Below are 26,436 nucleotides of genomic sequence, written 5' to 3'. Positions count from 1 at the left end.
CTGCCTACCCTCCAGGGAGTCCTCACAAAAGGAACCAACAGTCCTGAGAAAGCCCGCACCTGTGACCACTCTGTCTCCCCCCACCTGGAGTGGAGCCCTGGCCTCTGCCCTGACCAGCGGCCAATAGGGCAGATCTCTCGGCCCAGCCAGGCTGTGGCTGCCCCTCCTCCCCTGGCTGCAGCCAGTTGTCATGAGGTCATTGCCACCTTGCCCAGCTGGCATCCCCCTGCCCCCGCCCACCCCCATGCTGACATCCCATTTGGCAAAAAGGTCGGAAAAGCCGCTGACACTTCCAGACCCTGAGTTCATTGACTGGTCAGGGCCCGCAGGCCACAAGCTGACCATGTGGGCAGAGGGTTTGCAGAGTGAGGGAGAGGCCCTTCCAGGCCTTCTGCCTGCCTCAACCCCAGCCCACCCCCACAGGATACTCCCACAACTTCCACGACACCCCTACATTACCTACCGGGACCTACACACCCCCCTCCACACGCTCCCCACAGTCTCTGCTCCCCCACATAGAGTCCCCCCACACAGGCAGCCAGGGCTGAAATGGCTCCTCCGTGAAGCTCCTCATTGCTCATTTGTGGAAACCAAGGCCTCCTGAGAGGGCAAGGGTTAGTCAAGCCACACCATCAGTTTTTCCAAGTGCTTCAAAGTGCCAGAGGGAGTGACAGCATGGAGACTCCCGCCTCCTCACTGTCCCCCATCTCACTGCAAGGAGCCCCTCAGCTGGCCCCACCCCAGGCTTCCTACAGGGTGATTTCCCAGGGTGAAGCTGGGCTCACCCTCTGTCCTGGGTGCAAGGTCATCTGAAGCTGACAGGGGAGGCCCCACAGCAGAGCCAAAGCCTTCACAGCTTGATGGTGACAACAGGCTTCTTCAGTGACTACTCAGCCCAAAGCCTACTCCCCCAGTCACTCTGCCAGGCCCTGCCTGCCTCAGGCTCCCTCCCTGGATCTCACATATCAAGACCCTTGGCAACTGCCTGGCATGTGGCTCCAGGGCTGGAGTCTTCCTTAGACCATCAACTCCCCGAGGCTGGTGAGGAGCAGGGCTGCCACCCAACAGCGTGTTCAATGAATGAAGAGGCCAGTCTCCCCACCCCAGCCTCCCTGTACAAGCCTCCTCCAGACTGGAACTGAGCTCCGAGATCTAGTGGGAAAGGCCCTCAACCAGGAGCTGGGAGTCTGCTGCAGATGGCTGTGTGACCTTGTTCCAGTCACTTCCCCCTCTGGGCGCCAGCTGCACCTAGGAATGAGGGGGTGCTGTTTGGGAGAATGCAGAGTGCTGTGGTTCCAGCACCACCCCCGTGCAAGTGCTCTGGCCACCACAGCAGCCTCTTTCTCGCTGGCTTGGGAGAGGGCACCCTCTTGGGCAGACCCAGGCTAGGGAGTCCTATATTATAAATATAACTGCCACCCAGAATAGCCCAGAACATTTGCAACCTGGGAAGCAAGGGAACAGAGTACTTCTTGCACCTTCCCCCCAACCACACCCCACCTCCCCCACTCACACGTGGCTGGGTCCACCCGCCCAAGGAGCCACTGGGCACAGACTCCGGTCAACATCCTGCTTCCTGCAGGGCCCTCCCGGGAGGCCCGGCCAGGGAGGGCACACAGAGGGGTGTTTGTTCGCAGTGGGCGGCGGGGAGAGATGCTAATCGCTGCGGATCGCTGGGCCCGCTGAAGGTCAGGAGGTAACGCGACCCGCGGTTATAAATAACCGCGCCTGGCGGCTGCTGAGAGCCACTCGCTGGATCTGCGCCCCTCGCCGGCCCGCGGGCACGGATTGATTACTGCCCTCCCCAGCCCGGCCTGCGGGAACCTGAACCCCGAGACAGCCGCAGCGCAGTGACCTTTGGGGGTGGCGCGCAAGGTCAGACCAGGCCCCTGGGCTTTCGCGTCCTCTGCTGGGGGGAGTAGGTGGGGAGGAGTCACTGAAGTCCCACCTTCGCCACCCCTGCGCACCCCGCCCCCCCACGCCCTCCTCGCGCCACCCTAAGGTGAAAGGAGGCTGCAGGACCCAGGGACCCAGGCTGCCCTCTCGCTCCACTCCCGCGTCCCTCAATCCCTATCCGGCTCATGAGGCTGATGGCAGGCAGGCCAGAGGGACCCAGCCAGGGAGGGCCAGCCCACTGCCACACCGGGCCCTGCTTCTAGAGCCCAAACTGTGATGGTGGGGTTGAGTCCAGAGGCCCCCCCCCGCATTCTCTGCTGAATGGAAACAGATCCCCTAGACCGGGGCTTCGGGGGTCTTAGAGGCTTGAGGAGGGGAATGATGCTGGGGGCACCTGGGGAAGCTGGCACCTCTCCCACCTCCCTTTGGAGAGAGTGTGCCATTTATTTTTTAAACTCTATTTCTCCACCACCACCCCCCACCCCCCGGAGTTAAGCACACACACTGAACAGTATACAAAAGTGTTCAGCTGGGTCACTTTGCACTAGCCCTCCAGGCCCCAGAAGGCCCACAAGGCCCCTCCCACTGAGCACCCCCAAAGATAAGGCCTCTGCCGACTCCCAACCTTCCCGGCTCTGGCCTGCTCCTGAGCTGCGCATCCAGGGCGCACACAGTGCGTGCCCTTTGGTGTCTGGTTTCTCTTGCTCAGGGTTGTGTTGCTGAGGTTCAGCTCCTCCCTCGGGAGTCAGGGGCCGCTCATCCTGCTGGGAGCTTGCCCTTGTGTGACTCTCTCACCATTTTTTCACCCATTTTGCTGTTGATGGACATTGGGGCAGGTGCCGGCTCCTGGCTGTCGTGAAGAGAGCCTCTGTGCACACTGCATCCTGGGGGCTTGTGGAGGACAGGGACCGTGGAGCCCAGGTGTGTGTCTGCTCAGCTTTGAAGATCCAGGAAGTGTTACTTTTTCATTGAACATTTCAGCAAAAGTGAATTTTCAAGGTTAATTTTTTTTTTCATTCTTAAAAAAATGACAAGAACACCACTGTTTTTTTAAAAATGGGAAAAGATGGAATTGTAAAAAAGAAAGAAAGGAGACATGGTGGTGCACACACTGCAATTCTAGCCTGAACTGAGGCTGGAGGGGATCTCAAGTTGGGGGCCAGCCCTGGCAACATAGTGAGACCCTGCCTCAAAGTTAAAAATAAAAAACACTGGCTATGTGGCTCAGTGGTAGAGCACCCCTGGGTTTAATCCCCAGAGCTGCAAAAATTAAAAAAAAATAATAAAATAAAGAGCTCCCATTACTACTATTTCGAGTCAACCATTCCACCAGCCAATGGATGTTTTCTCAGAGGCTCGGGGTTTGTCAAACCCTGGGCAAGAGACCCAGTTCCTCCTTCAGGCCGCCTAAGGCCTAGGCCAGGTCAGCAGTGGCATCGCCTAGGGAGAGACCAGGGCCTCTGCACCTTCTGTGGCCTCCATCAGCCGCCCCTCACCCACCAGGGCTGCCCCCATCTGCATCCAAGCTGAGGCCAGAGAGCCAAACCTTCCAGGGAGCTTGCCAGCCAGGCCTTGTCCAGCCAGGCTGTGCCCAAGAACTCAGAGCAAGAGGACTTGAAGCCACAGCACAGTCAACTACAGTCAAGCCAGAAGAGGGCTGGAGCAGAGGAGCAGGCTGGGCTGTGGGCCCCCAGGCAGGCAGCAGTCAGGGGCTGATCCCCAGGGCAGCTCTCAGGAGGAGGGGAGCCTGGTTGTGAGGCCCTAGTGGGCTGGACTTTGGACTTCATCCTGAGGCCACTGGAGGGGGTTAAACCTAGGAGTGAGCTGACCAGTCCGCTTCTAGCAAGATCATTCTGGATCCCTGTGGAATTTGGCCCATAGTGACAAGAGCAGGGCCAGAGACCTTCAGAGACCCAAACCTGATAAGTTAGGGCAGTTGTGAAAGTCAGGGTCAGCATGACAGTGGTGGAGGGGAGTCTATTTCAAATAGGGTGGTCAGGAAAGGCCTCTCTGAGGAGGGCACTTCTGAGCTGAGGCCTAGAGGAAGTGAAGGGATAAAGCTCTTGGGGCAGGGGAGGAGGGGAACTATCCAAGTAAAGGGCACAGCAAGTGCAAAGACCCTGAGGCAGATGCACACGTGTCTGAGAAGCAGCAGAGAAGCCAGTGTGTGAGGACTGCAGTGGGGACTGGAGAACAGAGGGAAGACCAAGCAGGGCCATTGTGAGGGTTTAAGAAGGCAAGGCCTGATCTTGTTTTTTGTTATGGAAGGATCACTCTGTCTGCTCTGAGAACAGACTTGGGTGGAGTGGGGGGTGGGGGGCTCAAGTCAGGGGAAGAGTAGAGGCCTGACTGTTAGTGTGGTAGGAGGTGGTCTCACTTTATGCAGATTGTGAAGGTGGCATCCAGAGCATTTGTGGATGGACTGGATGTGGCCTGTGAGAGGACGCAGGGCCTGGTTGATGGTTGATGGTTGCCCATTCACGTCTTCTTCTCTCCCCTGATCTCTGGGTGTCTCCCCTCTGCCTGTGTCCTCCCTCTTCTTATCTCCCATTCCCTGTCCTCCCCTCCCTCGGCCTTTCCCTTCTCACTCCTCCCCTCCCTCACGGTCTGCCCCGCCTCCCCTACCCCATCTCTTGTGTTTCAGGAGTCCAGTGACTTCATGCTGTCACCTCCCGCAGGCCAGAGATGCCGCCCTTGAGGACAGGCAGCAGCCCTGATGACTGTGGCCAGGGCCCAGAGGCTGGGAGCTAAGGAGAAGGTCGATGTGGCTCCCAGGACCCACCCTGGAGCGCACCTCCCCTGGTGGGAAAGCCCAGTCTCCACCTGGGGCATGTCCATCCCTGGCCCCAGAGGCTCATGGGAAATCCTGGCACTGCAGAAAGCAAAGCCCAGGGTTCTCCAATGCCCTCATGTAGCCCCTGCTCCACTTGGCGGGCTTTGGGGCCAGGGGCTCTCCAGGCCTCCTCCCTGCCCTGGTGGAGAAAAAAATACACTAGCCGAGGACTGGCGTTGTAGCCCAGCTGGTGGATCATTTGCCTGGCATGTGTGAGGCACTGGGTCCGATCCTCGGCACCACATAAAAATGAATAAATTAACCAAAGGTATTGTGTCTGTCTACAACTAAAAAAAACCAAAAAACAAAAAACTGAAGAAACAAAGAAATACACCAGACGAGAGCCTGAAGCATCCTGGAATGCCAGAAAGTCAGGAAGGGCTTTTTAAAAAGAACCACATGGAGGGGATGGGGGTGCTCGCTCTCGTAATCCCAGCAGCTCCAGAGGCTGAGGCAGGAGGATCAGGAGTTCAAAGCCAGCCTCAGCAATGGCGAGGCACTAAGCAACTCGATGAGACCCTGTCTCTAAATAAAATAGGGCTGGGGATGTGGCTCAGTGGTCAAGTGCCCCTCTGTACACCCCCCAAAAAAAAAAGAGAGAGAGAAAAAAAAGAACCACATCAGGCTGGAGTTATGGCTCAGTGGTAGAGCACTCGCCTGGCATGTGTGAAGCCCTGGGTTTGATCCTCGGCACCGATATAAATAAATAAATAAATAAAAATTAAAAAGCAAAAGATCCACTGGCAACTAAATATATACGTATATATTAAAACACACACACACACACACACACACACACACACACACATCAACAAGGGTGCATGAGGTGAGCATAGGAGTCACCCGGCCACAAGCTGGAACAATTCAGTAACAACATAAATATTGGATGGTAACCCAAATGTAAAGCAGATATTCAGGAGTCTATTATAAATATAAGTGATTGAATAAACAAATGGGGGAGAAGAGACAAGGCTTCCAGGTGGAAGAATTTCTAAGGATTTTTGCAGATACTTCACCCTAAGTGGGGGATGGGAAAGGGGCACAGGACTCCCAGCCCTGACACAGCGCAGACAGACGCACTCAGTGACTTCCCTCCAGAAAGTGCAGGGTGGAGGGGAAAGTGACCCTGTGTGGAGACAAGTGGCAGAAGCTTCCCTCAGCCAGGCGTTCAAGGTCAACGTCACTCCTGTTGGTAGTGTAGACCCTTGGTAAGCTGGAAATGGTGACCTGACTCCCCAAACCCAGAGCCCCAGCAAAATCCCGAGAAAGCACGAGGTGAATTGCGTCACACATAATCTAACCAGCACCCCTCAAGACTGTCAGGGTCATCAAAAGGAAAGTCAGAGAACCGTCACAGCCAAAGGGAGCCATCAGAGAAAACGATGAAATGGAACGTGACATCCTAGAAGGCATCCTGGAACAGAAAAGGGACTTAGCTGGATCCAGAAAGTCTAAAAGAACTAGATGTCCATTAATAAGAATGGGTCCATGTTGGCTGGGTCACCACAACAAATGTACACCACTAAGGTCAGAAGTCAATAATAGGAAAACTGGATGCAGGAGGAGGGGTTTGGGGGAAGTCAAGGTACAGTGTGTGTGTGTATGTTGTGTACTCAATAAACAAACTTTCCTGCAAAACTAAAACGGCCCTAAAAATACATTTTATTAAAAAAAAAAATTAGTGGTATGCAGTGGTGCGTACCAGTAATCCCAGCAACCTGGAGGCTGGGGTAGGAGGATTACAAATTTGAGGACAGCCTTGGCAAGTTAGTGAGAGCCCTGTCTAGAGGTTGGCTAGAACTCAAGCTTCCCGAAAGGTTTTTGTTTCTTGGACTGCTATATCTCCAGCACTTAGAATACTCTGACGATTAGGTACCAGGTGCTCCAAAAATATATTTGTTGAATGATAAATTTCCAAAGATAGTCATTGTTAGTTTTTCCAGTTTCGCCTCTGCTTAAATACATTGATTATTGTTTTAAAACAAACACACCTACGGTGTTCTGCTTATCTGTTCTCTTCGCCTAATACCTCCTAATTATTTTTCCTTGTTATTCTTTTACAACATCATTTTCTAGACCATGCTGGTGTTCGCAGGCCCAGCAACTGGTTGTGATTCCAGAGGCAAAGACGGTGGGGGCCCCTGGCTCTCTGCTGGCTCTGCCACACGGCCACATGGGCGGGAGGGATGGAGTGACACCAGGGCCAGGCCGAGGCTACTCCCGCCCTCTGACATCAGATCCGTGGGCACTAGATCCTGCCTGGTGGTGAACCGGCTGCGTCAGAACCCAGGGATTAAATAGATTTCGAAATCCACCAGCTTGTCCTCGACCAGCCAGAGGGCCAGCACACATGCCCAGACCTTCTGTCAGCCCAGGCATAGGGGAAAACACGGGGTGTGCAAGCATCTGGGGCAGCAAGGGAGAGACCTCCCACACAGTTGGCCACAGCCCATGGGGTCCTAGCCCAAGGGGCTCTGAAGAGCTGAGCCCCTGAGAGGCGGGTAACAGACCCTCTCTCCAAAGTTGGGGCTGATTAATCTGTCTTGGTTGTGTTGTTTGTTTTGCAGAGCTGGGGGTGGACCCCAGGTCCCGACAGGCCCCCAAGCACTCTACCACTGGGCTCCACCCCCCCACCCCCGCCCTGCAGCTGTTTTGCTGGTGGGAAGTGGGTGGCCTGGGCAGGCCTCGGGGACCTGATATGTTGGAGGAGGGAATGCTGAGGGGTTCGTGGGGGTAGGGGGAGTCCTTGGCACTTGGAGGCCATCTGCTTTCAAATCCAACTGCTTGTCCTCCTTCCTGGTAGCAACACAGAGCCACATAGACTCTGCTAGACATAGGAGTGCTAAAGATAAAAATACTCGAAGGACATATGCCTTCTGTGAACCACTCCATGCCTTAGGAGTCCTTCAGCTCTCCTCTGCATGCCACTCCACCATTGCATGCCCACCCCAGGCCCCTGGGCGGGGAGACTGTTATGGCCTTGGACGCGCTGTGCGTGTGAGGACAGCGCGTGCTCCAGTGCCCCTGCATCTGCAGTCACCTGATGGAAGCTGTGTGTGTGTGTGTGTGTGTGTGTGTGTGTGTGTGTGTGTGTTTTCCTGGGCGTGCTGTGTGTGTGTGTGCCTGCTTATGCTTGTGTGTGCAGACGCGTGTGCTTCAGTATGTGTCAATGTGTTTTGAGTCCTGGGGGGCAAGTCATCCTGGGCACGTGGCTAGTGTGGGTTGCATGTGGGTGCGTGCATGGATGCGCTCTTCTGTTTCTGTGTGGTGAGCGGCTTGCACCCGAGGGTTCCTGGAGGAGCTGCGTGGGTGCTCTTACTGTTGTGCTTGTGTGCATTCCACGTGAGCACATGCCTGTGAGCTCGTGCGTGCAGGTGTGTGTCCTCAGGTATGTGCCCCAAGTCCAGCTCTCAGAAAAGAGATTAACCTTAGCCCCATACACCTGCTCTGGCAGCCAGGACTCCCCAGCCCCCACAGGTCCTCCGGGCAGGACTGCTCCGTGTTTCCGTCTCCCAGGTGAGCTGGCCTCGACTTTTCTCACACCTTTTTCTACTCATTCTCATCTTAAATTTCCTCAGATTGTGCCTGTGACAGTCCTCCCCCTCTGTGCCTGAGTCCCGCCTCCACTAGCTCATTGTTTTGCAGCTCCCTATCCCCTGGAGATGCTGGGGAAGCAAAGAGCTCCTGAGTCAATGTATTTTTGGTAAAGCTGCAGCTGGCGCTCCACAGAGAGACACCATGTACCCAAGCATGCGAAAGGTCCCAAGAAGTCCTGAAGTAAAGAAGCCCGGTTGCATTAGCTCAACACAGGATTTCCTGCAATTATTTGATGTTGGAACCTGATCTGAAATGATAACACCTTGATGGAATCAGGTTTCCTCCATGACACACGGGAAAGTCTGCAGTGTGCAGTGGGAGGTGGCCCCACTGTGACAAGTGGCCTTCTTGCTGCTTCTCTGGCAATTGTGTGGGTGCTTCCCAATGTCTGGTCGCTTGGGGCTGTGCAGACAGGCTGAGCCCCTCGGGGTTGGGAGCCTTGTGGTTTGGGAAGCCCAAATGACTTGCTCTATCCCAGGCCTGCAGGGAGCCCATGCAGCAGGTCTGGAGCCCTTCTCCAAAGTCCCTGAGGCCTCACACTAGCTCCTACCCTCCCATGGGGCTGGGTGGCATGGCAGCTCCTCTCACTGGCCCTGGCCAGTCAGGGCAGACACACCTGATGCATAGAGCTTGGAAGGAACCTCCTTCCAAGACCCTGAGCTGCAGGAGATTGAGCCATTTGAGTGACAACCCCACCCCACCCAGGCTAGAGATTCTGCCCCTAAGCCTTTGCCCTGCCAGACCCAGCACAGCATTCCTACTTCAGCTTCTGCAGCCTTCTGGGGCTCAGACATCCAGAAGCCCCAGTAGGGGGTGGAGATTGTGAGAATAGCAGGTGCTTTCCTGCAGGTTCCACTCCAGATCTGACCACTGCTTCTAGAGAATAAGGTAGTTAGGGGAGCTCTCTGCTTCCTCTTTTCCCATAACATTAAAGAAAAAATCTTTGAAATTATGCAAACAATGCACGAATACAGTCTCTTTGTACGATTCAAATCATACAAAAGCAGAGTAACGGATGTCTTTTACCCTCCTTACCACTCCTCACCCCCCACCCCTTGGGATCCCTTCTGGGGTGGGGATCCTAGAACTAACATGTTAACAGTTCGATGTATCCTTCCATTTCCACATTTACAGATTTATAAAACAAAAAACACAAGTAAAACCGTATCCTGTATATTTATTTCGGAGGCTTGCTTTTTTAAAAAGAATTTTCTAAACAATCTAATCCACATCACTACATCTTGATCTACCCCCATTGTTAAAAATCAGCTACGCAGAATTCCAGAATGTCCATGTTCCCCTCAATTTGATGACTCCCCGGTTGACAGACGTGTTGTTTCCAATTTCTTTACTATTCCTGAATGCACAATGGTGTCATAACATCTCTCTGCAGATCTGGGGGGGGGGGCAAGCTTGAAAGATGGATTCCTGTGCATGGCACCCCCAGGAATCAACCGGAAAAGAAAAGACCAAGGAGGACGCTGAGGATCTGAGAGGATCGGGCTGAGCCTAGAACGTCCCCCACGTTTTGGGGGCGCCCCAGGCCAGCCCTTGTTCGCTCCCCTCTTGCCTCTGAGCTCGGAGGCCTGCGCTCCCGGGAGCCGTCCAAGGCCCTGGCCGGCCGCCGCCCCTCCTGCGCCCCCGCGGCTGCTGAGCTGCCCGCGCCGGGGAGGAACCCAAAAAAGCCGGCGCGTGGTACGCGCGCGAGCAGCGCGGGGCCCTGGCGCTGCCGTTTTTAGTGTGCCTGGAGCCCAGAATATAGACTTCATCACCCCCAGGAAACGCGGCCATAATATTTTTGGTTGCATAAGCAAACGAAATTAGAAATCTGGAACGCGTTCAAGACCTTTCGATGCGAGCGCGGGGGACCAGCGGAGCGACAGATGGGGATTAGGCGAGTTGAGCATCAGGAGAATAATTTCCTCTTTTAATTTGGGTTCCATCGACAAGTAAAACAGCTTTAGCGGCCCAGTTACGTAACCGGCGCCAGCCCGGGGTCTGATAAGCGGCCTCTGCGAGCCAGTCCGGCCCTCCGGCCTCTGCGCGGGGCGGGAGGGCCCGGGGCGGGTCTTGCCTGCGGGCGCCCAGCGCGTCAGCCGCCCCGGGGCTGTTAAGCAGGGCTATTGTTAGCACCGCTCGACAAAGCAGCTCGCAGAGCTCAAAAGAGTTGGCCCAGGCCACACAGTTTGCAATTTGCAGTCAGGATTTGAACCCGTCTTGCTCGGATGAGGTTCTCCATTGCACAGGAATAGTCTCCTCCCGCGCTGCAATTCCGTGGAGAGCAGAACACCGCCCGAGGGTGTCCCTTGAGCGATTGTACGAAATAATACAACGTTGGGAGCCACTAAAATGTTTGGCAGTGTAAAGAGTGGTCAAATGAACCATGGGAGCACTCGTGCTATGGCGGTGCTATAGAGCAGAAAACAGGGAAGGGGACTGGAAGATGGAAATATACCCTAAGTAGAGAATAGGGTGACAAAGAACAAGTTACAGGATGGTGTGAATAGTGTGATCTCACTTATGGGAAAAGAAAAAACAATACGCGCCTCCCCAGGAAAGCTCTCTCTTTCCCCATCTGCAATGTACCTGAGAGGAGATAATAGAAAGGGGCTATCCACCTGGGTGAAGGTGTCTGTCACCTCTGGAGGGAAGCAAGGTGTAAAGGAATGCCACCGGAAATTTCCTGTTGTACTCTGCACACTTCTGGACCACATATTTGAGTTTCTCATAGGAGAATGTACTGTGTGTGCTTGCATCTGTGAGATGCAAACCCTCAAAGGTAAAGAAGGTGGGCGGCCTGCAGTTTCGCAGCCTGAGGCTGGACTTTGCTTCCTGGTACCTTTTCAGAGGTGAGTAGGAATTAGGCAGGTACCTAAAGTTAGAGCAGCAGGTGGCGGGTGGGGAGGATCTTAGAGGCCTATCTGGGTAAGGACCAGACAGGAGTTGTCCCAGCACCTCACATCAGCAGGAAACAAAGGCTGTGCTTTGTTAGTTGGCTTCTTTCTCCCCCAGGCCACTCCCCCCACCCCTTGCCAGTCCAAAAAAAAAAAAAAATTGCTGGGGTCACAGCAGCAGTGCTGGAGAAAGAGGCAGAAAGGAAGAACTAGGTATTCACGGGGTGAGGGATGGGGTCACTGGGGAGCAATTTGGCATCAGTTCAACCACCCATCCTATGTCCAGGGCTCTGGTGGCTTTTAAGAATGTCTGCAAATTCTTGACGATCTTCCCATTGAAAGAAGGCGTCTCTGTCCCCTTCCCTTCCAATCCGGACCTTAGCAACTCCCCTGTCATCCATAGAATGCAGTAGGAAGCGACACTGCCTGACTTCCAAGCCAGGATCATGCAAGGCCAGGAAGCTCCCCTGTGGCTCTCTGGGGACAATGGCTCGAAGGCTCGGGTGGGGGCAGGGGCGGGCTATGTGAGAAGTCTGATTACCCTTGAGAGTGCTCTACCGGAGAAGCCCTGCGCAGCACTTCGGTGGCAGGCCCAACTGATTCCAGCCAATAGCCAGCGTCCCCTGAAGCTATGCGCATGCGCTGTCTAGTGCATCCAGCCTTTGAGTGACAGCAGTCAGTGACAGACCCCCAAGTGAGAACTGTTTGGCAGAGAGTTTCCTAGATTCCAGATCCAGAAAACCACAAGTGAAATAAAATAGTACCTCCCAGCCGCTAAATGATGGAGTGATTTGTTATAAAGCCATAGTATCTGGAAAGGGGGTCACGGTAGGCCCGGCACTGCTCACAAAGGGGTACGGCAATGAATAAGCATGGTCTCTGCCCCCGATAAATGAATAGTTTAATGGAGAAGCCGGACCCAGAAACAGATAATTATAAAATAACGTGGTAAGCACAATGACGGAGTCACGCACAGGTAATATGGGAGCAGGGCTGAGAGTCTGTAATCTAGGCTGGGTGGAGTCTGAAACGTTTTCCTGGAGCAGATGACTTGGAGCTGGCTTTGAACGGGGAGTAAAAGAGAGGCAGAAAAGGCATCCAGGCAGGAGTAAGCCCCGAGGCCAGCGAGAACAGGTGATGTTAACCAGAACAAGCTCAAAGACAGCTGGAGGTGAGGCTGGAGGTAGCAGGGCCCCAGGTTCCAGGGGCTTCGAGGACAGGCCGAGAGCTTAGCCTAAGAGCAGTTGGGAGGCGTCAAAGGTGGAAGTGGGAGATGGAGACTCCTGGAGACAGCAGGGGGAGGAGCAGGGAAGAGGAGAAGGCCAGGTGGATGGACCAGTGATTGGGAAGAAACTGAGAGTGTGGGGATCCCAGAGCCAGTAGGATGGGAAAGCTGGGAAGGATGAGATGGGAGAAGCATTTGAAAAAAAAATGATCAGATCTGGGTGCCTGTCGTGGACAGGTTTGGGTCTTGCTATTTTTCTTGAGTGACAGCTGGCCCGTGGCACCAGCAACTTAGAGAGCCTTGGATGAGACCTGGGTAAGAGAGGCTGATGGGTGTTTTGTAGCAGTGCGGCAGGTCCAGGTGGAGACAACCAGGACGGGTAGGCCTCCCACGCTGGGGAGGAGGTGTGGCCATAGTAGGCACTCCTTCAGATGTGTGAATGAATAGGTGTAGGACACAGAGGTGGCGGGTGGTTTCATCAGGATAGATGACGCAGACTGAAGATGAGGAACAGGCCCTGGGGGGCAGGCTCTTGCTGCTGAATTTGGCCTGGGAGGTGTAGGCGGGAGCCAAATATGACGAGCAAGGACCTGGTGATTCTGTGTCCCAACAGGTAGGCCACAAAATAAAACAAAACAAAAACCACAAGGAGTCAGATCCCAGGCCCAAGAAATATTAATCCAGTGGTTACTGTGTGCCTGACACTGTGCTTCAGGTATATTATTCAATTAAATCCTTAGGCCAACACATTCATTGATTCCAGAGGCATTTGTTCAACACCTACCATGTGCCAGGCACTGTACTAGATGAGATGCTGGGTATATGCTGGTAGATGAAACAGAAATCACCCTGCCTGCCCCCATGGAGTTTAGGATTCAGTGGAGTTATTGCCATTTCACAGAAGTTCAGACATTAAGTAACATTCTAGGGGAGGGTTTTGCTATCCAAATCCATGTCCATGAAGCTTCAGAGCACCCCAGGATGGCAGGTAGCATAAAAAAAAAAATGGCAGGGCTGAGGCTTAAGGGAAGAGGACAGCCTTGACCTAGGATCTTCAGGGAATCTGAGAAGCATTCAGTACCCTTGGGCTGGTCCAGATCCACCTTTCAAGGAATCCGGCTCCCTGGGGACTTAAGCATATCTATTATCAAAAGCTGTGTCTTGTTCGAGGCACAACATGCCTGTGATCCCAGTGACTTGGGAGGCTGAGATGGGATAATTGAAAGTTCAGCAATTTAGCAAAACCCTGTCTCAAAAGAAAAAATCAGAAGGGCTGGGGATGTGGCTCAGTTGTTAAGTGTCCCTAGGTTCAAGCCTGGGTACCTTTAAAAAAAAATAAAAGCAATCTGCGTTCAATGCCCAGGAACTCCCTACCAAAACAAAGAGAAATTCATCTTGTTGGGGTTGGGGTTGAGATGCGGGGCACGGGATGAATAGGACCTGGGGTACAACTTAAGTTTCTCCTCTTCATAAGGATAATGGTGATGCCCCCCCCCCCGCCCCCGAGCATCTTTTACCCACAGGGCTCTGTGCTAAATGACTTGCAGTCTGCCGCTCTTTGGGTCATCCATCATAGCAATCCACTCCAAGTCCACTTCGCATGGGAGAACACAGAGGCTGGGCTGGTCACAGTCAGGAAACTGGCAAAGCCACAGGACTGGGTCCATGGGGCTCCAGAGCTTGGGGTGCAGCCATTCCCCACAGCGCCTCACATCAGAATTGGTATAGGAACCCGGGTGGGACTCAGGGCCCAGCTTTGGAGAACTGGGATGGCACAGGTTTTGGTTGAGCCAGGCACAAGTAATGACTCCTGGCCAGCCCCTGGCTAGGGGTGACCCAGCTCCAGCCAGCTGAACCTTGTGGTTCAGAAGCTTGTCCAGAGAAACCAGAAAGCCTGGCTACTTAGTATGACATACTCTTGATCTAACTATTAACAAACTCACATATTTCCCCCCTACCATTAACAAACCGTTTCCTTAGCTTCAAAGGCATAGGTGTGAAAATGAGGCCCCAATTTTAAGAATTCTCCCAGGGAACTTCAGAAATCCCCAGGCCCCGGCTGCACACAATTAAATCAAGACTCCCAGAGGTAGGAACCAGGTATCCACCTTTTAAAGAAAGCTCCTTGGGTAATCCCAAAGCTCACCAGTGGCATCAGCGTGTCTGGGGGGGCGGGTAGCTTGTTTGAAATGCAAATTCTCAAACCCCACCCTAGACCTGCTGAATCAGAATCTCCAGGGCGGAGCCAGCACTGGGTGCTTTAACAAGCCCTGCAGGGGTTCTGAGGCTCAATAAAATTGAAGGCACACCTTCTTAGACAGGAGGTGTGAGGCCCGGGCGGGCGGTGCCGGCCAGGAACTGCAGACACTGAAAATAATCAGCTGAATAAGAGACACTGAGTTTTTGTTTTGTTCTGTTTTGTTTTCAGTCCTGGAGATTGAACCCAGGGGCACTCTAACCCTGAGTTACATCCCCAGCCTCTTTGATTTTTTTTTTTTTACTTTTTTAAATGTTTTCCCCCAGTACCATGAATCGAACCCAGGGACACTCTACCACCGAACTACAATCTCAGTCCTTTTTATTTTTTATTTTGAGACAGGGTCTCACTGAGGCTGGACTCAAATTGGCAATCCTCCTGCCTCAATCCCAAATTGCTGGGATTACAGACACACACCACTGTACTCAGCAAGACAGTCAATTTAAAGACACTTTTTGCCAGGTATGGTGGCACACACCAGTAATCCCAGCAGCTTAGGAGGCTGAGGTGGGAGGATCGCAAGTTCAAAACCAGCCTCAGCAATTTAGCTCTAAGCAACCTGGTGAGACCCTGTCTGAAAACAAAAATTAAAATAAGGGCTGGGGGGCTGGGGATGTGGCTCAAGTGGTAGCGCGCTCGCCTGGCATGCGTGCGGCCCGGGTTTGATCCTCAGTCGATCCTCAGCACCACATACAAACAAAGATGTTGTGTCCGCCGATAACTAAAAAATAAATATTAAAAATTATCTCTCTCTCTCTCTCCCTCCCTCTCTCACTCTTTCTTTGAAAAAAAATAAAAATAAAATAAAATAAGGGCTGGGAATGTGGCTCTGTAGTTAAGCATTTCTTGGATTCAATCCTTGGTGCCATAAATAAATAAATAATAAACTTTTTGAAAAAAGATAAAAATTTAAAAATCTTATTCTGATAAACTAAATACCAAGGGTCAGAGAACACTATAATGTGGGCTATCCCCCCCCCCTTATTTAGTTGTAAACCTTTCTCCCTTAAAGTCTGAGTTGTGAAACTATTTTCTTGAGACAAGGCCTCACTATGTTGCCCAGGTTGGCCTTGAACTCCTGGCCTCAGTCTCCCAACTGCTAGGACTACAGGCACAAACCATTATCCTCTCCTTCTTAATCTGGAGCCAGAGACCCTCCCTAGACCTTCATATTTTTATAACCCAGAGATGGCACATAGTAGGTGCTCCCTAAACATCAGTTTCTTTCTTTCTCATTTCCCCTTAGAATTTCTAGAGCAGTGGCTTACATACATCCTACTGCTGCTTTGATTTATTAAGGTTAGCAGCAGAGCCCAGCTGTCCTTTGTGAGAATGGCCAGCTGGTCAGGGATTATGAATTACTGAGTCTCATCCAGTTGGGGCTGGTTGTCCTTAGTTAAAAACCTTACAGATGCCCAGAGATATAAAGGGAAGTGAGTGAATTAGGAGGCAAACTACATTGATGATTTCATTGTATCTCTGCAAAATGATTTTTTTCCTTGACTCCATTGATTTTCCAAGAGGCTTCTAATTTTAGTGGGGAAAAAAAATGCAGACACCTTAAGTGTATACACCAACTGAATGATGATTGTGTTTTGGAAATGTGACAAATGTGTATTTCTGAGGCAAGGAAATAGGATTTTCCTATGAACAAAGATTGGAAAGAAGAATGGGAAAATACAATATAGTGATGTTCACAGGTTATGGATTATCTCTTGGTTACTTTTAGATTTTTTTGCTTTTTGTTTTTTTGGTACCAGGGATTGAACTCAGGGGCACTCAACCACTGAGCCCCATCCCCAGCCCTATTTTGTATTTTATTTAGAGACAGGGTCTGAGTTGCTTAGTGCCTTGCTGTTGCTGAGGCTGGCTTTGAACTTGAGATTCCCCTGTTTTAGCCTCCTGCTGAGCCTCTGGGATTACAGGCAGTCGCCACTGCACCGGCCTTTTAGGGGTTCTTGGCACAGGTACCAATGTAGAATTTATGTAATGATTTTTTAAAAATAATAATTCTGATTGGGCGCAGTAATCCCAGTGGTTCCGTAGGCTAAAACAGGGGATTGCAAGTTTGAGGCTAGCTTCAGCAATTTGGCAAGGCCCTAAGCAATTTAGTGAGACTGTGTTTCAAAATAAAAAAATAAAAAGGGCTGGGATGTGGCTTCTTGGTAGAGTGCCCCAGCCATACTAGCTACAAAGCCTCTTACGGGAGAATAATCACAAAATAATTATAAAAAGTGTCACAGGATATCTGCTATAAAGTGGTCCTAGTTCCCAGGGTAGAATTTAGTCTCTGTGTGACCTCTGGGAAGACCCTGGGGAGCCTCAGTCTTTGCCCATGCAAAATGGAAACCCAGATCCCCTACCTGGCCTGGTTCCTGTTTGGTTAGAGAATCCAACCCAGGGATTATGGGAGAGAAGAGCAGGTGCAGACCCTAATCTGCTTAGCCCAGGAGGGTGTTTCTGAGACTCCTCCCCTGCACCCAGTCTCAGGTCCACAGCCTTGTAGCAGATCCTGGGGGTGTGGGTGGGCAATGCAGGGTACAGCTGGCACCTCTGCTTCCAGAGGATCCCCTCCTATCTGCTTCAAAGGTTTAGACCGCTGCACGATCCCAGGTCCACTGGTTCCTGGGAAAGCCTTCTGGGGACAGCCCCGGCTGGTCCTCACAGCACATATGAATGACTGGCACCACCCAAGGCCAGATGAAGCCTGAAGTACCCATGACCAGGATCTCTCTCTTTGAAGGAAAAAGGCCCCAGTAAAAGCACCAAGGCATTCTTTTAGCAAGTTCAACACTAAAATTTAGAACAGAGAATGTGGCCCGCAGATGGACCACTCTTGGCCTTCACAGGGCCTTGTTAAATGTTTGAATTTCCCACAAGGCCATAATCCTTTTTGTTCCTGTGGTTACTGCTTCGGCTGGGGCAGGACTGGACGTGGCAGTTTCAAAGGGGCTCCCGAGGGCCAGCGCACCAGGAGAAATCCCAGGAACCAGCTGTCAGGAGAGCCCTGGGCTCTGGCTGCAGCCTGTGCTGGGCTTCTGAGGAGCAAGGGGGGCTTCTTGCCCGGATTGTCTACACTAGGAGCTTACAACCCCTGCAGTCGGTGTGGGGAGGATCCCTCCCGGTAAGGGAGGACAGCTTGTGCATTCACAGGGCACTCAGCAACGCTGACTGTATCCCTCCTCTGGGCCAGGTGACATCCCCTAGGGGCCTGAGGGCCAGTTATCTCACTTAATGCAAGAGGTATTATTGTCCCCATTTACAGATGACTAAACTAAGCCTTGGCCAGGGACAATCACATGGGTGCTCCTCCCTTCCAGAAACCTGCACCCCTCCTCTTCCTCTCTGCTTCCTGGGGAGGTGGCCAGAGGAGAGGGAATAAGGCATGGGAGGGGGGGTTCCCTTTTCCTCCGGCCACTGGTTGTTCTGGACTTTCTGATTGGGGTCAGAGTCTTCTGGGGCCCCCTGGACGGGGGCTGTTGGCTCTGGCAGCCTCACCCTGCCGGCCCAGGTGAACCTGGGGAACTTATGGACTGGTCTGGTCTGGGTGTGCCCCTGCTGGGAGGGGGGAAGGGAGGCAGCAGCTGACCTCGGCCCCATTCTCCAGAGCCAGATCCAGGCTGGAAGTGGACATGATTTCTCCAGAGGCCATCACAGACACTCGAGCTTCCTGGGGGCCCCTCAGCTCACCAAAATGGCAACTCACAGCACAGAAAGTTTGGAAAGCAGGGCGAGGATATTTAAGTCACTCCCAGTGCCACCTGCTAGAAAATGGCCATTGTCCGTACCGAAGGCCTGCTTCCCCTTCATCCCCAAGTTAAGCCGGACCTACTGGGTCGTACTCTCCTACCGGCGCAGAGGTCACGGTTATGTAATTTTTAATTTCTTTCCCCTCATTTTCATCATTGTTGGCTCATCTGGGACCTTTTTATTTACTTGTTTGTTTGTTTTTAATCCTTTCTAGTTTAGAGCACAAACTTCAGGAAATAGTTGCTCAATGAAAGAATAGCAGGAAGAGACGGGTAATGGCGTGAGCCAGATGCTGGTCAGCTGTAGGCGGGACCAGCATGGGCTGCGAAGCCCCATCGCCATTCACCCCGCAATCATTCCTGGTATCCCTGGCGTGAGTTCAGCCCTCATCCCACGTCACTGGTGTTTGTTGACCTTCAATAAAGGACATGCAGGTGGCGAGGGCGGAGCTGGGGTGCGGGGCTGTCTGCCTCCCCTGGAATAAACAGGCAGGACGGATCCCAGGTCTGCAGTGCAGGCTCCCCCCCCCCCAGCCCTCTGAGAGGGCCAGGAAAGAGTGCGACAGCCCTGGAGGAAGCAGGCTTCAGAGAAAGCAGGAGGGTGGGGTTGGACCCAGGAAGGCTGACACCGGGAAGCACCCCAGACTCCGCCACCCACCAGCAAAGGTCACAGAGTTTCTCTTCCAAGAAGGGGGTGGGGGCATCTCTGTGGACTGGGCCAGGGGTCACCTACCTTAAGGTAGGGGGAGGGGCTAGTGACTTCAGAGATCTTTTAAGTGAGCAAGGACTCCCAGGGCAGCCTGCAGGACAGAGAACTGGAGACTGAGACCCGGGCAGATGTTGGAGACATGGGCGAGGGCACAGGTTCTCCCTGCCAGGCTGTGTAGGCCGTTGGAACCTCTGCAGGCAGCTAGGTGGGAGGGGCACTGCTCAGTGGGCCAGAGAGCAAACACACTGGCCTTCTAACCTCCTCCCTGGCCCATGACTGGGAAACAGGGAAGAAAGTCCAGGTTTCGTGATTCTCTGTTGGTTGGCTCAATTGCTGTGTTTCAGACTGGTGGGGGGGCTTTGGACAGAGCTGAGCCAGGCTACAGAGGTCCTTTGCAAGCCAGCAGGAGGAGGATGCTACCCCACCAGGCTGCAGGTTGCCGACCTAGACTGAGGAGGCCGCAGTGGGGGGCCTTGGACACCTGGGTTTGAATCCAGGCTCTGCCATGTCCAAGTTGGGGACCCTGAGGACAGCAGGAGATTTAGCCTCTTTGAGTTACAGGATTTTTTTACTGTGAAATGAGGATTTAAACAAACAAAAAAAAAAAAAAGAAAGAAAGAAAGAAAAAGAAAACCTCACTAGTTCTTCTGACCCCTTCTCCCACTCAGGGTTGCCATGAGGATTCTACAAGATATAAAAGGCAAAAGGGCCTGACGTGTATATAGGTACTCGATAAATGTCATTCTCTCCAAATTCTCAGAATTGATGGCCCACTCAAATGGCCCCGGGGATGCATTTAACCCAGCCGCTCCCCGGCTCCCTGCCAAGCAGGTCTGCCTTTTCCACAGGTCCCAGGCCCAGGGGATTCGGGTGGCAGGACCCCAGGAGAGAACTAAGATGGTAAAAGGCTATCACCATGGTGTATGTGAGGGGACACTGAATAGGGGTCTCCCCTGCCCTCACTGCCTTGGCCACCAGCCCCCAGGGGCCCAGTGTGCAGTGCTCGCCTCCCTGTGCCGGGAACGGAGAGTGTTGCTGGGATGCAGTGTGGGTTTTTGTCTGTCTTCCCCACCCTGTGCCAACCCGCCCAGCAGGCCCCACTGCCTTGGTAACGCATTGCAAAGTCCACACAAAGGGAAACTGCGCTGGGGAGGCTGGTCCTGCCCAAAGCCTGGGGAGGGTTTCCATGGCAACGCTGACATCACTGGGCTGGGTTGGCTGCAGAGTCAGGCCCTGAATGGAGGCGCCTGGGTGTTCACACTGCAGCTCCAGGGAGGAAGACAGGCGACCCAGGGCTCCGCTGGGGTGGGTGGGCCTGCCCTAGGTCCAAAACCCCAGCCCTGCCCCTGGACTGGCCAGGTGACTCGGAGCAAACCACAGGGCCTGTCCAAAACTCGGTGTCCTCATCTATAAAACAGAACTCACGCTCTAGCTAGCAGTGAAGACTGAGCGTAATCGTGGATGATATACAGGTCAGGGGTAAATTGTAAAGATCTCCTCCAGGTTGGTGACTTCAGGTGTTTCCCAGGGAAAAGCAGGGAGCAGCTCACGATCTAAGGCGAGGGCCTGGGATTTGGGGGAGAAGGCACAGTGACCTGTGAAGTGCCCCTGCTCCCCACCAGACTGCACCTCTTCTTAGGAGGGAAGGGGGATGTTTGCTGAGGAAAGTCACTGAAAGCCGAGACCTTAGGGACCCGCTGATAGCTCAGGGCTTTTCTGGTCTTTCATCCTTGGTTTGAAGATTGAGGATTCAGGGCCCAGGAAGCAGGTGTGAGTGGCCCAAGTCCTTCCCCTGTTTGCCGATGGAGCTGGGGTGTGAACAAGAGGCCCCTGCGCCCTGTGGGTGGGCCTGTGGGTGGAGCTGCCTGTGTCCTCCAGGCAGGGGGAGAAACACTGGCTCTTCTTGGGGAAATAAACAGTCAGAAGCACAAGGCAAGGAGGGCGGGGCCTTTGAGGTCAGCGAAGCTGCAGGTTGGAGTCCAGCCACAGCTGTGCTCCCTGTGGGGCAGAAGGGAAGCCGGGCGGCAGGGACCCTGCAGTATGTAGAGAAGGTTCCCTAGGCCACAGCCCTTCCCAGCTCTGGCCAGGAGCCCCCTTCTCCCCAATCACACAGTAAAGGTAACTCCAGGAGGCCCCAGGTGTCCACTCACCTCCAGTCCTCCCCCCACACCAACTCCTGTCCCCTATTAAGGTCTGGGACCTCCTCAAATTCACCATCTCCAAGGGAATTGCCCCCCCCTTTCTATTGGACAGTCCAATTCTACCCAGAGCCTGTGTCCAGCCCTCCCTCTGGCCCAAGTGGCCTCCCTGGGCTACTGGAGTGGAAGGTCGCCATTATGACCCAGAATGCTCCTGCCTGTGTTACGAAGGCTGTGTAGACCCTTCTGCGGTTTTTTCCTCCTCCCTGTGGGACTCACTCCGGCTCCCCTCCAGGGCCAGGGAGGGTGCCTCTGATTGGGAGGGGACAGCATGTGTGCCCTCAAAGCCATGATAGGGGCTGGGGATGTGGCTCAAGCGGTAGCGCGCTCGCCTGGCATGCGCAGGGCGCTGGGTTCGATCCTCAGCACCACATAAAAATAAAAAAATAAAGATGTTGTGTCCACCGAAAACTAAAAAAATAAATATTAAAAAAAATTCTTTCTCTCTCTCTCTCTCTCTCTCTCTCTCTCTCTCTCTTAAAAAAAAAAAGCCATAGTAGGGTCACCAGGAAGAGAAGAGAGTCTCGGTCCCTTTGCTAGGCAGGGAGGAGCTCACTGGCACACATGTCCCAGTCGGCCCTGGTTCCTACGCCTTTGCCCCTGTTGGCGGTGAACTTGACTTGTGCTCACCCTGCTGTGGCCTCCTGCTCAGGGGCAATGGGATGCGCCATTGTTTGGCTTCAAACCGGTTCTGTATGGGTGGCTCCTGTCCAGGGTCCTGGGGGTGGCAGAGTCACCCATCAGATGCCCTGGAGGAAGCAGGCATCTGGGGTAGGAGGACTAGCAGGTGCAGGGGGAAGGAAAGTCCCTTCTGATACAGAGGTCCAAGGACCCCAACTAGGGACACACTCAGCAGAAGGGCGCCTCCATTACCTCCCACAGGGATCCAATCTCCTGAAAGGAGGTGGCCAGCCTTGGGTCCCCTGGGGGAAGGGACACACCCTTTCCCTTTGCCTCAGAGAGAGAAGAATTGGGTCAAAGGTTGGAAGCACCTGGCAGGAGGATCCCTCCCTGCTTATTAGGTAATGGCTGCATCCTTCCGCCTTCACCCCTCAGGAAGGGGGTCCCAGGTACCTAAGGCCAGGTGTCCCTCCCCTGAGCACAGCCGGAAAGAGCCCAGGTCACTTGGGCCACCTGCTTTGTCCTTCGCGATGGCCAGACCTGGCTAAATGATGACCTTTGCTGGCCCAGGCCTTTCAGACTCCAGGGGGCAGGGAGACAAGGGGAGGGGTACTTGCGATTGAATCCAGGGGTGCTCCATCTCTGAGCTACACCCCTAGCCCTTTTTATGTTGTCAGGGTTTCACTAAGTTGCCCAGGCTGGCCTCAAGCTTGTGATCCTCCTGCCTCAGCCTCCTAAATTGCTGGGCTTGCAGGCGTGTGTGCCACCACGCCCGGCTCTGAAAACCAAGTCAGCCCGCAGTGTGGGGAGAGCCCCAGCGGCCCTGGACTCGCCATTCCTGTGGCCCTGGCTTCGGCCTCCCACTGACTTCTGTGGAGTCCTCCGTGTGGGGCTTCCCACCCCAACAGGGCGTCCAGTGTCCTGATGAACCAGTGCCAGGGAGCCAGTCAAGACCCTGAGGACACCATGTCCCCTGCCCGGAGGAACCCTGGGGTCTCTTGCTGCTCTGAGGCTGAAGTAGCCCGACATGGGGGTCAGGGCTGTTGAGCACCTACTGTGTGCCAGGCCTGAAGCTGTTTCACACACTTGATGTCATTGTCCCTTCACAAGACCTGCTGTGGAAGGTAGTATCCTTTTTAGGGTACCAAGAAGGACAGTGAGTCACAGCTGGGACTTGATGGGCCCAGGGGTGACCCAGGCCAGTCTGATGGGCCTTCTCTCACCTGGCCTGTCCCCTCGTGTTACCCACACAGCGCTGACTACCCTGTCTGGGAGGGGGCGGAGGAGTGCCTTCCTCCCCAGGTCTCCACACACAGGCTGGAGAGAAGCTCCTCTGCCCACCCGGGGTTGTGAGGTGGGTGGGGCCTTTCTCCCTTCATCTCACCAGAACGTTGCACCGAGCAAGTCTGGGCAGCTGGGTACATGGCAATGGTGGGGCCCGCTAGAGAATGGGCTGCGCTGGCAACCGAGCGGGGCCAGCAGCAGCATGCTTGGAGGCGCAGCAGTCAGGGCCCAGACAGGCCAAACCAGCCCGAAATGGAGTCAAGAGAGGCCTCGCCAAAGCCTCTCTCTGAGTAGCCATGGGTACCCAGAGAAGCCCTCCTGCGTCCCTTGTCTGAAAGGTCAGACACCCGTGGCATCCCGGGGGGCCCTTTCTCGGGAAGCTGGTTCAGCCTGAGGTGAGTCCCGCAGCCCCAGACAAGCCCGGGTCTTGTGCTGGCATCAGAAGCCCGTCTCCCTGGGCCTGAGCAGCTGTGAGACTTGGAACCAGGCCTCCAATCTGGCCGACTCTGTTTCCTTGTCTGTACGTGGGCCTGGCGAAACCTGCCCTGCCTATTCTGCAGAGGTGATCTGTGGGAGCAGATGACATCCTGTGGGCAGCTTCTGTGGCCTCACCCCACCCCCTGTCACACAGCTGGGGGGGGGTCTAGGGCCAACACTGACATCTGACTGTATTTAGAGACTCAGTTTCTCTTCAGAGTGTCAGGTTAAAGCTCCCTCCGGACCCCAGACGGCTCTACCTCTCTGGCTCAGCCATGTCGAGCCAGGCCTTCTGTGACTCAGAGTGACCTCATGCCTCTCTGCCTCAGTTGTTCCTGCTGTAAAATGGGCATAGCCACTCTTGGTTAAGAGATTCTCCCAATGAAAGGTCCTTTGGTGGCTGTGGCACTCTGTCATTAACATTGCCACTCCTCCTTGTTCTGGCTCATCTGGCCAGGAGGACATGTGAAATGGAGGGGGGTGGGGGTTCTGGAAAAGAACCAAAACCAAAGAGAGCCTCTTTTGAGTCCAACGCTAAGCTAGCTAGCTAGCTGGGTCCGACCCTGCTTCTCTGTCAGAACAGGTGGCTGATTCCCTGTCACTTTTCCACAGAGACAAGTTACCATTTAACCGGCCCATGGGAATCGGGGCCAAACTCTCTCCAAATGGCAAACCAGCAAGACCTGTTTGCTGGCCTGGAACAACCCCACGGAGCCTGGAGCAGCGCTGCCCTCCCACAACCTTCCACCCCTGTGCCCAGCCCCTCAGGGTGACCTTGGCAAGTCTCCCAACCTTCGTGAGCTTCCTAGGTCGAGTGGGAGAGGAGGGCTAGGAGGAGCAGACATGGGGCTTGGGGGAGCCACATTTAAATGGGCGAGCGGAACGGGGTTCCCCCAGACTTCAGGGTGCACTGAAGAGTCAGGATGGACGGGAAGGAGAAGAGCGGGAAGGAGAGAGAAGGGGCTCCCTCCACCCAGAGACCACAGGCTGGTGGGCTGGGAGCCAGGAAAGGGAAAGGGCCAAGGTCGGGTTGGCCGTGGACAGTCCTCTCTCTCTCTCAAGCTACTCTTGAGCCAGAGTCAGCTCTCATTCTCCCAGGGCCCCCACATATCTGATACTCCAAGGCACAATCAGTGCTTGTTGCTTAACTGCTGGGCTTTGGTGCTTCTCCCTAGGGGTTCAGGACTCTTGACCAATTCAGCACCCAGGTCCCTGGACTACCAGGGCAGAAAGGGTGGAAGGGGATTGTCAGGGGTGTAGGGGGAGGGGAAGTTACATTTTACTACCTTGTTAGAAAAATTCTATGCTTACAGTGACACCAGATTATACTTATTTGCCCATCTTCAAGTTTTAAATACAGGTAAATGGTAAAATGTGGCAAGCACACAGCAAGGTACAGGGTGATAGCCACATACCCACCGCTAAGCTTGAACAAATGTTAACATTTTACTGTTACTCTCTTCAGGTCTCTTTCAGACAAAAATTAAATATTGGCAGCAGAATTGTAGTATCATCCCTAATCCATTTTCCTTCCTCCCTCTTTAGAAACCATGACCTTGAAATCAGGACTGTGCACATGGGTCCAAAAGCCACCTACAGTTAGATCTGCATGCCTCGAGAGTGACATGGGAAAATGTGGGCTGCAGACGGAGGCTTGGTGCCAGGTTTTCATCCTCTGTGTTTTGGGGTCTGGCCACGCAGGTTCCTCAAGGATAGGAGGTAGACAAGGCCTGGGCCCTGCAACCCTGCCAACAGAGCATCTCCTCTCTCCTGTGGTTTCTGAACTGGGCTTTTGTTTTGTTTTTTGGTACTCGGGATTGAACCCAGGGGTGCTTAACCACTGAGCCACATCCTCAGCCCTATTTTTAAATTTTTATTTAGAGAAAGGGTCTTGCAGAGTTGCTCAGGGTCTTGCTAAGTGCTGAGACTAGCTTCAAATTTGAGATCAGCCTTCTGCCCCAGCCTCCTGCATCACTGGGATGACAGGCAGGTGCCACCACGCTTGCCTAGGCACTGGGGTTCCAGGAGACTTCCTTGAGAATACAACTTCCACTGTTTGAAAGCCATACCCAAGCCTAATGAAAAACATCCACCTGACAGAGAATGAAATTAGGATCCACGGGCTGGGGATGTGGCTCAAGCGGTAGCGGCTCGCCTGGCATGCGTGCGGCCCCGATCCTCAGCTCCACATACCAACAAAGATGTTGTGTCCGCCGAGAACTAAAAAATAAATATTAAAAATTAAAAAAAAAAAAAAGAAATTAGGATCCAGAGAGGAGAGGTGACTTCTGCTGGGTTACGTAGCGGCAGAGTGGCAGAGCCTTTGGATGCCCAGTCCAGGGCTCTCAACTTCCCTACTGGCCTATAAAGAAAGAGAGTTGATTTGTTTCTGGGACAGGGGAAGGCAAGCAGATCTGCGGAGCACCAGGAGAGCTCTAGCCAGAGCTATCCAATATGGCAGCCCTGAGCCACAAGTGGCCTTTGGTCCCAGAAATGACACTAGTTCAAATTGAGATGCGCTACAAGAGTAAACCACACACCAGATTTGGAAGACTTAGTAAAAAAAAAAAAAAAAAAAAAACAATATGAATGCAAAAGGTCTCATTAATTTTTAAATATTTTTTTTTAGTTGTGGATGGACACAATACCTTTATTTTATTTATTTGTTTTTATGTGGTACTGAGGATCGAACCCAG

At 53.4% G+C, this 26,436-nt stretch overlaps 3 long non-coding RNA genes across 3 annotated transcripts; 1 reads left to right on the top strand and 2 right to left on the bottom strand.

The window, feature by feature from the left end:
* Positions 1 to 1,702: 1,702 nt before the first annotated feature.
* Positions 1,703 to 5,000, top strand: LOC101975192 (uncharacterized). Its single transcript, XR_005726374.2, has 2 exons — positions 1,703 to 1,875; positions 4,541 to 5,000. It is a non-coding gene; the product is annotated as an uncharacterized LOC101975192 (long non-coding RNA).
* Positions 5,001 to 9,486: 4,486 nt separating this feature from the next.
* LOC110597783 (uncharacterized) lies at positions 9,487 to 11,367 on the bottom strand. The gene is made up of 2 exons (XR_002483554.3): positions 10,173 to 11,367; positions 9,487 to 9,754 (listed from the first exon to the last, which is right to left on the bottom strand). It is a non-coding gene; the product is annotated as an uncharacterized LOC110597783 (long non-coding RNA).
* Positions 11,368 to 18,598: 7,231 nt separating this feature from the next.
* Positions 18,599 to 19,379, bottom strand: LOC144376072 (uncharacterized). The gene is made up of 2 exons (XR_013436123.1): positions 19,185 to 19,379; positions 18,599 to 18,927 (listed from the first exon to the last, which is right to left on the bottom strand). It is a non-coding gene; the product is annotated as an uncharacterized LOC144376072 (long non-coding RNA).
* Positions 19,380 to 26,436: the final 7,057 nt, after the last annotated feature.

This window comes from Ictidomys tridecemlineatus, chromosome 3, assembly GCF_052094955.1.
Source record: "Ictidomys tridecemlineatus isolate mIctTri1 chromosome 3, mIctTri1.hap1, whole genome shotgun sequence".
Classification (NCBI taxonomy): Eukaryota; Metazoa; Chordata; class Mammalia; order Rodentia; family Sciuridae; genus Ictidomys; species Ictidomys tridecemlineatus.
The sequence above is the reverse complement of the archived record's forward strand: the minus strand, read 5'-3'. Positions and strand labels throughout refer to the sequence as shown.